At 46.2% G+C, this 13,977-nt stretch overlaps 1 protein-coding gene across 2 annotated transcripts in view; it reads left to right on the top strand.

The window, feature by feature from the left end:
• The window catches only part of LOC128877586 (amyloid beta A4 precursor protein-binding family B member 1-interacting protein), a 153,361-nt gene that overhangs the window by 22,589 nt on the left and 116,795 nt on the right, over positions 1-13,977 (top strand). Inside the window, exon 3 of one of the 2 annotated variants that reach the window (XM_054125008.1) lies at positions 13,416-13,503. The exons of the other annotated variant lie outside the window; for it this stretch is intronic. The gene's annotated coding sequence lies outside the window, so the exon portion shown is untranslated. The remainder of the gene's footprint in view (positions 1-13,415; positions 13,504-13,977) is intronic. 2 annotated transcript variants of the gene reach the window in all.

Raw genomic sequence — 13,977 nt, forward strand, 5'->3', positions numbered from 1 at the left:
TAGCCGATACCGCAAAAATAGTCCGAAAATTTATTGGCACTTCTGCGTCGTGTTTCATTGGCTTAAGGTACCGGTATGCGTGGAATTAAGTAACGTTGCGTGCTGAAAACTGGGCGGAAACTGAGAGTAGGTCACGCGTGTACGGTCTGCTACGCAATGCGATAATTATACAAATCGATGAAATTAAATATTTCGTGCAAAGTGTTGGGTGTCTAATTTCGCTTCCTCCTCGCAGGCTTGCATTTAAATTATATCATAATTTTCATTGAAATGTAGTATCCGGAAATAGAATCCAGAATCAGATATGATATTCACTTCGGTCACATTGACATTATATAGCGATATCCTTCTACATCGACGACCACAATGTCCAGAAAAGGGACATTCAGGGAACCAATGGTGCAATAGACCGCAACAACCGTTACGGAAACGGAGTCCCCGACAGACTAACCGTCGGATTGCCCCATGGCCTAGACCCACGAAGTACGCGTCTAAGAGTCCCAGTTCATGGTCCTCCGGGGAACAACACGATTTCTCCAGCACGAAACGACCCCAACCCTGTCGGATTGCCTCAAGGTTTGGACACACAAGCTGTCCAAGAATCCCGGTTCACGGTGTCACCAGTCCATGGTTTCCAAAGCAAACATGGTCGACGAGCGACGACACACGCTTCGATCTTCGAGATAACCAAAAAATCCAACTCGTCCGCGTCGGATTCACCACCTTACACCTTCGAGGAGCGTCGTTTCTTTAAAGTTACAACGTAATTCGAAGCAACGAGGTGTCCAACGGCAGATTGCGTCGAATGAATCGAGAAACACGGACGTCGAGAGACAGTAAATTAAGTCCTCCGTGCGGCGGTCGTAAAATTGAAATTCGTCCCCGCGGATGTAACTTTTTCTTCGATCGGCGTTCCACGCCTGCTGGTCTGCCAATGACAGTTAACACATTTTACTTAGTCCTTCATTCGATGGTAATTCGCGTTGATCTTCCTTCCCTCGGTTGCATGCATAATGTAGGCTGCCTGCTGCAGCGCCACTCCGAACAGATTGAATCTCAGGCACGTAGACACGCGTCCTCGCGGTGTGTGCATCACGGTCCACGCACATTCACCCGCGGAGGACCTCCGCGTTAAATCGTAGGTGTGCATTAGACGTGCATTGTGGTCGGCTAGCCTGACCATTTCGCCCGCTCGAGGCTTCCGTTTACCGTCATTAGCGGGGCTCGTGTTTCATTACCGCGGAACCTCGTTATTATTTATCGCGGCTTGTACTGCAAACGCGTCCTGGTAACATTTTTAGAAGGTTGTTTTATTCGATTCGTCCTGATTTTGAGGGAAGGATGGTTCGAACACTCGTATTCCTTAACCTTCCATCGTACGAGTTTTTTTAAGGAGGACAAGGCACGATAAAACGTAACCCCTTACCCAGTGTTCGTTCTAGAAAGCATAAATTGAGAAGTATTTTGAGCAGGCTTCGTGACTAATTATTGGTCGAAGTCACGTCTGCCGTTAGCCACAATGCACTAGGATTGGTCACAGTGTGCAATGTTTCTCTAGTCCAATGACCCTGTTTTATCACCATCGGTCCGACTTAATGAGACTTTGTGTTCTCGCTTCCTCGCGATATATATTCGGTTAACGAAGATGACGCTGCGATACAACGCGGATTCGTGGTCTTCTTTTAATCGGCGATTAGTTTGAATGAACTTCTAACAAACCTGGGAGAAAATTAAACAGGGGAATCGACGGTAACTAGGTAGACTCGCGAATAAGCGAGAGCAAATCTGTGTACATAGGGTGGGATTTGGTCCAATTTCAACAGGGATATTTTTTCTAACAACCGAGAAATAACGAAATTGGCAAATTTCAGTTCGCTAAGTAAACACGGTCTGAAATTCGCTGGAATTCCTGTTGGACCAACTCGGGAATCGAACTAAACGGTGGGTTAATTCGACAGGGGTGGATTTTCTCCCCGAAAACTAGCTCGTTTTCGTCGATTATGCTTCTGTCGGTTCGTTGAACCCGTTGCTTCCTGCGGAGCCTCGCGCGCAATTAAGCTCGATTCTCCGTCACGACACTTCTGGTCGGATTTTCGATTTTCCCATTCTTTTCTCGTCCCATTCGACGAACGTAGCCCGAACAGAATGGAAATCGAGTCCAGAGAACGAATATAAATTGTGGGCTTATCTCGAAACGGAGAATGTTAAAAATTGGCCTGGAAATGTAAAATTCATGCAAGAGTGTCACCCAAATAATAAAAAAGAACGTGATTACTCCTCTCCCAAAAGTGGTCTTATTTAAATGTTATGCTTCATCCTTACCTTCTTCAAGTATGGAACTATCTGCGATATGACTTATGAAACGAGTACATGTAATGGAAGAAGATAGTTTTAGGCAAAAAATTATCACTTTTCGACGTCCTTTTTTCTGAGCCTAGAAACGCAGGGATCCCGAGTCCCAGCGCGTGGGTGTAACTCCAGCGCAGGTTATTTACGATGCCCTGAGAACCTAGAAACTCGTTTGGGATTTTCGACCGCGAGGTGGTCTTGTACGATGAATTCTTTCTCACAGTGGACCACCTCTGGCACAGCTGACGCGTTTGTCCAGTGATTTGTAGACGTATAACGGGCCTCTAGGAAGACTAAATGTTTTCTTATTTACATACGTCTCGTGGGAGACCCGCGAGACTAGCAAACACGTCCCTGGACACCGAATGGATCTTGCGTAATTTTAAATAATCCCATCTGGACGTCGTTAACCAACTTCGTCAGCAAATAGACTAGCGCGATGTTTCGCTACTTTTTACAGGAATCGTACGAAACTAAATTTCTTTTTTACCTTGTGAATGTATCGAGTCTAGCAAGAAACGCGTACCATCGCCCAATTCTCTGAGTCGAAGGAGATAACTGAATAAACAAATAAATAAAGTTTCGATAACTGGCGCAGCCCTCGTTCGATTTGCATTTCCGACGAGGCACGTGGCGCGTGGGCAAACTGGCGGATCGCTGAAATAGTCGAACATCCGGTGTTCACCCACGTGGATCGTTCGCCAATCTAAACGCGCGCCGGTTCGTGCCTGGAAGTCGGCTAATACCGGTTTTATTCGCACCTGGTAAACCGCGGGCGTCTATTCCCGACGACGTACGACCTCGACGTCTGATAAACCCCAACGATTATTCGGCACGGTGTGTGTTTCTTTCGCGACTCTTATCTGCCGTGCACTTGCGGTTTACAGAGCCCGTAGCCGTGTTTCTCTTCAGGGCGACTGCGGTCCCCGAAGATTATGCGCTTGTCTCGCGATAGCACAGCCATTGTTCCCCGATCCGTTTGCAGCGAGTTGACGTCACTCGCAAACAGTCCTCAGGCACGCGAGAACACTCGCTCTCGAATCGGTATCGGACTATGCGAACCGTGGAAATTAGAGCTCTTGTCCATCGTTTAATTAAGAAAATGGATTTGGTTTCGAGCGTGTCTTCTGCATTAAAGTGCAAGAGTGAATCCAGTTTCCTTCGTAGAAGGTTTTGAAGAAATAGAATCTGAGGATGTTTTACATTTTCTTCTTTCAACCTTGAATCTTCCACGCTCGTATAGCGTATCAGAGGATCAATTGTTGCGTTACCTTGCTACGTCCCTTCGAATCGACTACAGTGTATTTGCGAGTGGTGAACTTTTCGATCGTGCTTTCTCATCGTCGACGATCTGGAGCGAGTCAATTTATTGGCACGGCCCAGCCAGGAACTTTTCTCCTTCGGTTCTTATCTCGGCTGGCGCGTCGTAAAGCACGAGAACGAGCGCTAATTACCGCTGGTTGGGTGTTTCGAAAGCGATTTCTCATTTTCGTAATCGTCGGGCCGCGTCGGGATCATCCCGCGGCTCGAAAAGCGATTATGACGACCGCAGACAATCGCGGCCGGTCGACGGCATTCGTCTGAGAATACGCGTTCGTTGTCGAGGACATTGAGCGATGGGCCGATACGCCCGTGCATCCTGAAAATGAGCGCAACAACGCGGATGAAGAGTAATGGCGCTTCGCGGAGAAATTGAGATAAAAGTGGCCGGGCCGACGGAGTCGAATGAAAATTGATTGAAATCGTTTTAATTCGACGCTGATGGAATTTCGACACGCACCCCAATTGCGACTAACCGATTGCAGTTACTTAACCGTGAGTTCGTTGAATTCAAGTCTGAAAAGGTTCATTTGTGGGTTCAGAATATTGGTACTCTTCCCATTTTCCTTCGTTGGGCCTAGAATCCCAAACGAGACCCTCCGTATCGATTTCAAGGACCGCATTATACTACACGCAGACATGCAGGTTATAAGCACGATGTGCAAATATCAGCATCTCCATCGTCATTATCATTATCACACAGCCATCGATATCGTCATTGGCATATGTCAATATCCACGTGTCCTGCACATTATATATTCTATACAAGGAAATTATGTACACATGCACGTACACAGATACAATCTGCAGGTGCACAGGTACGCGCATAAAAGGCTCACAATTTTCGCAAACACAATATTTTTTTCCTCTCTTACTTTTTGTATACCGCCATTAGCAGCCAATCGGAGATTTTGAAAGAGCCGCGATGGTTTCCGGGATGGGAGCTCCTGCATAAACCGCGGAATCGAATGAATACGAAGTGGGTCATTGTTGGTGGCGCACAAGAAGCCACGAGATACACCGCGAGGAGTCAGAGTCGCACAAAAGATCGAGAGGGATCGACGATCTCTCGACGTGGCTGGGCGTTCACGCACCGACGGGCCTGTAACAGCGCAGAACGATCCCGGACAACCTGCGACCCGTGGGGAACCGAACCGAGGAGGGGGCGGATAAGAAAAGAGAGAGAGAGAGAGAGAGAGAGAAAGAGAGAGAGGAAGGGATGGACCGTTATATACGTAACTGCACTCTAAGTGCATCGATCGTGTGTGGAGCGTGCACCGTAATCGGATTCCCACGCAGATCGTTCTTATCTCGCGTGCCGTGGCCTGTAAGACAGCCGGAATAGTGATCGTCTGCGAGTGGGATGTTTTCGAATCGAATGGAAACAAGAATTGCATCGGGAGAACAACGGAAACTTTCTTGGTATTTTTAGACACGTGTCATCTTCGTTTTGAGTCCAGGCGATTCGAGCCCATAAATTTTTTAGCCCAGTCGCGATCACGCGCGAAAAATCGGTTCGATGAAAGTATTTTTGCGATGCCCTGTGTATTTCGGTCTACAGTGAATTATTTACGCATTGTAAAATTTCGTTCATCCGGACAGATATTTCTCAGGATTGGTAACAATATCGGTGTCGCTATTTTTATGCGGGGTACAGACGTTGAGGTCATTGGAATGGACGTTTATACCGCGTCGAAAGTGCGAAATGTATCTTGAGAATAGAGTATTCTCTCCCTTGTGTTCTTATATTAATTCTGATAATACTCGTAATGTGTACGTACGAATTCTTCCATTTGCTCCTGCCTCGCGACCAACCTTTTCGCCGTGTTGGATCGTTTCAGATCAAAGAGGTTATGTATATTTTGACCTATGGATCTATTTCCATCCTTTATCGTTATTTAGTCTCGATACCATGTGTGGTTGTATATACCGGTGTCTATGATGCTCAGTCTATTTCTACGCGTCGACTAATCTACTTCTATTCACCATGCAGTATGCACGATGGCTCATTTGCTTTCAAACGCAAAGTACTACGATATTACGGACGGTTCTTGCAATGGCGCTTTAGATTACCGAGCGAAGAGATCGCTCGAATTGGGTCGAGGATGGTTCGGATGCATGGTCAACAAATGATTCTTTTAGGATATGCTTCCGATCAAAATAAAACTACGTATTCATGCGTCGTTTTAACCCAGTCTCGAGTATTCCCACAGCTATCATTCACTGCTTAAAATCATAATGAACATCCGCCTAATAAACGTTCGTCTAAGTAAATGAAAACGTCAGGTCGAAGTCGAAGATCACAGTTTCTTCGCGTTTGTCCCATTGATTATCGCAGGAGCAAGGTTATAAATTTCGCGTCTGAGAGCCGCGATGGAATCGTCGAATTCTCTTTCCAAGTGGAACAGTCGGGTCTGTTGATTGAGACAAGAAAGCGGCCCCGTCGAGCAGAGCTGTGGGTGTCGAGTTTTATTACGGGACTCGTTTCGCCATTGTAATTCATTGGATTGAGCCGTTCGGCCGTTTCGATTCCTCCTCCTGCAGGGGAATAATCCAACGCGATACATCTTTGGGAAAGAGGCTGGTCACGGGGTCGTCCGGGAGGATACACCGCGACCACGAGTTTCTTGCGCCATGGGACCCCGTGACAGCCGCGATGGTGGCCAAATATGGCCAGGAATGTGCCCAAACATTGATTGAGTTTAAAAGAAGCCATCTCGATCCCTCGAGACGATTTCAAAGGATTATTGGGAGGAACAAGGCTCCTGTCGACGCGTGCGTTCACTACCCTCCCTGATATCAACTTTACGTAAAAAGAAGAACCTAAAACAATTTATAAGAGTGCCTCTTAATGGCATCGCTGAAACATGATGTTTATTATGATCGAAATGATTTCAAATATTTCACATATACGCACGCCTCCCGTTATGGCCGGGTTTCCATCCAACCGCCGTTTATCCGTCGATCTTTTTCTCAACTCGTCGAGATCCCCGCGATTTCCCATAATTTTATCGCGACGGTTGCATGTCTCCTGGATATTTTGCCACGATCGGTGTGTTCGTGCAGTTCGAGGGAGAAAGTGGTAGCGAGTTTTACAGAGTGCGATTCATAAATTGCGAATTTCAGAACGCGTGTTACATGGCGCGTTTTAATGGATCCATTAAATGCTGTACAAGAGATAAGTCTGTGTAAGAATTACAGCACCCGCGCAGCTCCATAAAAAATTGTTTCTCTGTAGCATGTACGAATGAGAAACGAGAAAATCGCAAGTTCATAAAGATCGAATGGATCGGAGTTGGAAAGAAAAGTGGCTAACGAGGAGCAGGACTTCTGTTTTGAACGTTCGTAGTTGATTTACCGTGGTAATTTCTGCGGTCGATTCAATAGTCAATTTAGTGTTCCGTTTAAACATTATTGAATGCTATCTAAATGGGCTACATCATGGTCCAGTCACGTTCCAGGGCGTTCAATAATATTTGAAAGTAATGCGGACGTTTCCTGACCGTGTCGTGACTGGACTGTCACGATCATCATAATGTAGGACAATGCTGATGCGGGATAAATGATACGTTCGGAGGAAGCGAACGATTGGTTGTTTCGCAATCTGAGACTATCGATGGCTAATTTGCATACAATTTTCTAGTAAATCGTGTACAAGGTGAGCTGGATAGGAAAAGATTTTCTGTGAGTTTGACGAACGACAATCGTTTGTACTCTCTTTTTACAATATAAAATCTCCAAAAATCGTCTTCGAGATAATTCATCGTCATCTTAAAAAATTTCTAAATACCATACATTGTCTCGCATTTGCAAGACATTAGCGCAATAAAGAGCGACTCTAGCAGAGATATCGCAACGCCGAGCAGGAACGCACTTATCGAATAAAATGGTCGCGTCGTCCTGTAGATCAGACCGGAAGCGAAGTTCGCTCTTCCGTTTCGCTTACGCTTCTCGATTCCTTTCACATATCGGTCCCGCTCGCGGTTGTTTTCTGCGCTTTGTAAGCAGGTAGCCTAGCTGGACGTCCAACGAGGGAGAGTTCGCGGCGCACGTTCGCGTCGACTTCCGCTCTCTCGGAAAGCACGTGTGCGTCGTCGCCTTTCCGCTAGGGCTGAACACTAGTTGAATTTTTCGGTCGTCTAACTCAAATATTGATTTTACGGAAGACCATTGGAATGGACTAGGTAAATGGAAATCAAAGTCGTGTTGACTTACTCTTGAGATACTTCTGTTTGAGAACAAAAAATCAGTTTTCCTTGGACGTATGCCATTGCTGCGCGTATTAACAACATTGCGCGTCCTCTAGTATATGCCTGCACTTTTTATTTTTGTTCTATTCGATTACTCGATGATTCATTTAAACTATAACATCTTATATATCGATCTGGATGCTATCATTTGGATAGCGTCTAAACAATTCAAGTTTAAATCACTCCAGCAGTTCCAGTCCTCTCCAGTGGTCCGTGGACAAATTCAAACGCGTCACACGCTAATTATTCTTCTTGAATTAACGAGCCTCTCGGACCTTCGTGGCCCTTTTAACGCGCCGAAGATTCGTATCGGCGATTCAATTAAATTGCGCGTACGCAATCGCTCCAACACCACTCTGTCCTTCTTTTCTTATGCCTCCAGCCCTCCCTTCCTCGTCTTGCTCTTCTTCTTTGGTATTTTAAATCGTCGTTTTGTCAGCCGGTCCCCGTTTTTTCCGCGTCGAGTTTAATTGTGTCCGTCGAAGAATGAACGGTGCCTTTAGTTGTGCCTTCCAGTTAATAACTCGCGGTGCAATTATAATTTTATTACAACCAGGAGATGCTGCAGCCTGGAAGTCCTTTAAATCGGTCGAACACCCAAGCAACGTTCCGTTACGCGAGCGCGCTGATTGTCTTTCGTTTTTGTGGCTCTTCTGCTCCCCAATGAACGATCCACGTTATCGAAACCGTTATTAAGGTACACGATAACTAAAATGCAACTATGTAGAATATCGCGATCAAGGTAACCGTTTCGGTACACTTTCACTATCAAACGCCTAGAAACTCGCCGACAGAAAAATCAATCTCTCCAAACCACGCCTTCCCAGCCTTTTCAGCGACGAGACACGCGATCCAGCTTGCGTGACCTTTCGTTCGAAGATTCGAAATCGTGCGTACTCTCAATCGCGTCTACCGTGTCTTGCGCAGCAGAGTTGCAAAAATATATCGTTGCACAGCGTAGACTCTATCCGATTGTGTTCGAACTTCTTACGGGGTGTGAAATGGAATCGATGCGCCTCGATGATTCCACGCCGAGAACTCCACGCCACTCGAAAACTGTGTACCGTTCTTCCTGCAAGCGTGTGCGCACACCTACGTCAGAGTATACGAGAGATCGGTGCCCCGGGGTAATCCCATCGACTGCACGACGCCATTTCCGCGATATACATGCCTATATATCCGGATTTCCCGCGCGTATGTACACCACCGTTCTCTCTGCACCCTGTGTATCACGCGTGTACATAAGTCAGCCCCTGTGCATCAGCGCTCCGCTTGTAACTTCGCCTCGATACGGTCTTAAGCAAGATTCATCGGTTTCTCGTGCACACCCGGTAACCTATCTGAGCCCTATTCGAATATTAAAAAGGAAGAGATTGATAAACAGGATGAGAGACGTGTTGGTATTTTTCTCAACAATTTTCAAGGCCAAGGCTTTTGATCGAGGAACTAAAAAAATTCATTCCGAAGGTGCCCAAGGGAGCAACTAGATCTTCGCGTCCATTAACCTGACACGGAACCTATTAAACTGACATGGAACGGACGATTAAACCAAAGAATTCTCCCGAAGCGCTGCCGAGCAACTTCTGAACAGCTCTCCGGTGTAATTGACATTGGAACAAGCGTTTTCCTGGTTTCCAAAGCAGAGATCTTCCGGTCAAGGTGGCGCTACCGAAGTAATTCACGTTAAGTGGTCGATATGTATCATTGGCTAGCTTCCGTGCGCGGCAGAGGTCAACGGTCTACCCTGAAGAGTTTTCTCTCGCAGCCATGACTTTGTGGCCGCTTTGAAAGCCGACGGTAACGCTCGTCACGCAACGAACATTCGTGCAAACGCACCGCGTGCTGACTAAAGCGAAACCCAAGAGAAACAGAAGCTGCTCGTGGGTGTATCGCGAGCTTGGGAGGGAGCGCGAGGTGGGAGCGAGGATTTGAAACGTCGGCTGCAGGAGCAGACGTTGATACAGAGCCTAATATGTAGAAATATTGATTTCAGGGTCGATGTACCTTGCGGCGGTTACTCCGTTCGGTGCGTGTTTCCACTTCTTAAAGAACACCGATACGAGAATCCTAATTACAGACCGCGGCTCTCAGTTTCACGGAAATCTTCCGACGGGATGCATTTCGGCTGCTTTAAAGTTTCTTCCGACTGCGCGATTGGTTTTCGTAGTTCTCCGTGTGTTTTGGGACTCGAGGATTCGGTACTACCCTCACTCTGCGCGATGAAGATGGTTATTAGGGTACTCTTCTTTTACTTGCAATCTTCTTGCAAACCTACCCAATTCTAACCTCACCTCACCTTCCTCTGTTTACAAAAGGGCCTGTATGTTTTTAGGGATACTTGATATTTACCCTCCTAGTTTTCGAGATTGAAAACGAACGTTCAGTCGCCAAGGATGCGACACAGCCGTAGAAAGGGTAACCGGAATAGGATATCGAACGGATGCGCGACGTCGAGTTCTCAGGCGTTGCGATCGAAATTCTATATTTAGCTGTGGAAACGGTCGTTGGTGTAAGTACTTGTAGTCCACGTATGGCGAGGCTATTCCCGTATTCTGGGCTCCTCGTTTGCTCTTGCCTCTTCGTTTTTCGTCTGCGCCCTGTCCTCGCCTCGCTGACGGATTCTCGTTCCTTTTGCGCGACCCCGCTCCAAGCAACGCGAGCCCTGAATTTCGCCTCGCTCGCGAAACTTGCGGCCAAAGCGCGTTAACACGTTCACTGCCAGACTAATACCGCCGAAAATCTCCGCGAGGCTGAAACTTTGTTACCAGACAATTGGATGCTACCTAATCTAACATTCCCGGTATTTTTTACAACCTCGTCGGTTGAATCCTATCCAGATTTATTTTATTTTTATCATCTGACCAGTTAAACAAGACTAGGAGAACTGTTGTCACGGATTGCTTCACGGATACATCGTTTGATACAATTACAGAGTTAGTTTTTCCCCTAGTTCTCGTGTAGCCATGCTCCTAGAAATTCGTCATTGACCAGAACGAACTTCCACGCGCGGACAAAGAATTCAGTCATTCAGCATCGTCGGTAGATAGCGATGAGCTCCCTCGATTGAACGTAGGGTTACATTACGCGTACCACCACAGTCGTTCATTCACTAGGCACTCTGGTACGTGCGTGTTCGTCCATTGCTCGAGAAAATCCTAAAGCTCCTAAACCTAAGCAGTCGATCGTTATTGACGTGTACATCTAGGAACGCGGAAAAGTCGAGATAGTCGCGGGCAGAACGTGCGTGGGCGTTGGATTATTTTGCCTAGTGAATCACGGTAGACTGATCCGTCCGTCTGGCTGCGATGATTCTCCTGAAATACGAAGATAGCGCCACGCGAGGAGCGCGATCGATCGCGTGCGTTCCAAGTAATCCGTATCCTTCCCGCGGTCGTGCGATATCTTTACGAGTTTTCTATCGCCAAGCTATCTTTGTAGGATGGATACGAGAGCATAATAGATTGCTGGCGAATCAATCGTCGTGGCGTAACCCGAGAGAATCGATGTCTGACACCACTCGCAATTAATAGCGATAGCGAGCCAGTGAATTATTAATAAGCGTCGGCTTTGTAGCGCCCGAAGTATCACTCATGCTGGATTCAATTTTTCACCGCGGACTTTCACACGAAAGTTCCACCGGCAGTTCTCAACGTAACATAATTTATCTTTCAGTTTTCATTTCTGCTTTCCTAGTATTTCACTTCTTTATACATTTATCTTCCGCCTCTTTCAGTTCTCACTTCTTAGCTGATGCGATCGCCTTGGAAATTTTAAACTCGATCATTTAAAACTCGCGAGAGGTTGCCTTTGGAAGAAAATCTAATTCTCGTTTCAAACAGTGTTTACCTTAGTACCTAGCCGAAGAGTATTCTACCACGGTTAGTTACTTTGCAACGTTCACTTTAAAAATTAAACGCGCCACCGTCTTTTCCAGAGACACCCCCTTCGCACTTTCATCTACGCGGATTGTTAAAATTGACCACTGCGCTCGGCGATCGCCGAGCCGCGAACGAATTCCGTAACCGCGCGATAGAAATGAAAAAGAAGCCTGAAAGCGTTCAACGATGCGTCAAAATAACGAGGGACGTTGAATGAATTTTTCATCGAGTTTACCGATCTTTCCCTGGGTGAATCTTCTCTATGGCAGACCGCTCCCGTGCTTCTTTTCCTTATCTTTGCTTCCAGGCGTTCGTTACTCGTCAAGCGAGTTTACTTCGCGTTTCGCGTCGAAATCCGAAAGAGGATCGAATCGATTCGTGTTTACGACGAGCGATCAACGTTCGAATTAAAGAAAAGAAACCGAAAGTAGATAGACAATGCGATAGAAAGGAGTACGAACTAAACTTTTATCCATTTCGAAGCGAAAAGTTTGCCAAAACCTCGTCGCAGTTGTGAAAATAAAAACAACTGTCAAGTTATTATTTATACTAGTAAATGTTGCTTCGAGTACAGTATTTTCAGAACGCCTTTCCAAACTCGTACACGCAATGGAAGTTCTCTTATGGTCCGATAGGAGAGCGGAACAACCATCGAGACAGAAACTTCTTCCATCGACTCCATTCAGCCGAAAGAATAGCAGCGATCGCGTCTAAATATGATTGAATCCACGGTAGCTGGGATGCGTAAGTTCGAAGCTCCCCTAGCTGTTTCCTTTCGTTGGCTCGTTCGTTTTCTCCCGGTCGTCGTCGCGCTTGTCTCGTTTCACCGCAGCCACGGCTCGTTCTTCCTTTTGTGGCGCCTTGGAACGCCATGTTACGCACTTTCGCTTTGCATGGCGTTCTCGCTGCACGGAGGATGATCTCGAGAGAGAAAGGAGACGGCCGACGATCCGACGCCGACGATCAGAGAAAGATAGAAAGAGGAGGATGATCGAGATCGACGCTGAAACACCGAAAGCGTTCTTGTACAATTTTTCTGGAATTTAATCGAAACACTCGATTTTCTGGCTTTTTACTGTTCGCAATTTTAACCTCTTAACGGATGAATCTACAGTTTTCATTCGTCGTTCGAGAATAAAATTTGCCCAACTCCGAATAGCAGGCGGGAATGTGAACATGCAAGCTCCGCGAATGTAAAATACTTGGAAGGAACGATACGATAAGGAACACGGGTGAGAGACGATGCAAGGACGGACGACAATCGGGATTCATGGTAATAAAAGAGACGAATATTAAGGGAGGAGATACGGAGGAATGGAAACGCGAAGCACTTTTTTATTTGAACAGGAGATAGCGCGCGAAGATAACGAAATAATTACGTGCAGATTCTTTGAACAAATGTGTTTGATATGTCGGGCGAGTTCTACTTAAAATGACGTCTTATCTTAAATAATCATCACTGTTTAAAGAACACGAGGTTGGAACAATGGGTGACTGTTAATTGGTTGATTATCGAATAATTCATTACGTTGTCCGAAACAACTCACAGTAATGTATACAATTATCAAGATATTCGTACATTCGACCTGATATTAATACATAATTCTTCGTGTTTCAGGTAAGGACTATGAATACGTAACATCCTGCCCCTTCCTTCGAAAATCTTCGAGAGCCAAAGTTGCAGAGGGACAAGATTCGTTTTACGAGTAAGTAAATTCGCCGAGAGTTACGATCTAGTACAACCAACAAAGACATTTTCATTTGCCATAGCAGCATAATCGAGAGCGTAACAACAGTGTGTTGATAAACATACGCCTCTGAATCTAGAGTACGGCGAAGTCTGATTTAGCTCCCTCGACCTCGAGAACAACGAAAGGCACTTTCATTTATTATTTGATCACTAATTATCACAGTAACGTCTGGTTCAATGAAAATAACGCGGAGAGGGAACGAGATAGGGATGCTCTTTCTCTCGAAGAACAGACGGAGCAACGATGGCAAGTTTGGAACCGTTAACATATTTCCATTCATAAACGAGCTGCGCGTCTCTTTTCTTTCTTTGGACCGCGGAGAAGTCAGCGACCGTAAGCCTGTGCATAAGTGCGGATCCGCATGTTGCTCGTCTTCCCAGCGAAATGTAGTCGTCCTCGCGAAGACGAAGACAGTGAAGACGCGAACTG

This window comes from Hylaeus volcanicus, chromosome 5, assembly GCF_026283585.1.
Source record: "Hylaeus volcanicus isolate JK05 chromosome 5, UHH_iyHylVolc1.0_haploid, whole genome shotgun sequence".
Classification (NCBI taxonomy): Eukaryota; Metazoa; Arthropoda; class Insecta; order Hymenoptera; family Colletidae; genus Hylaeus; species Hylaeus volcanicus.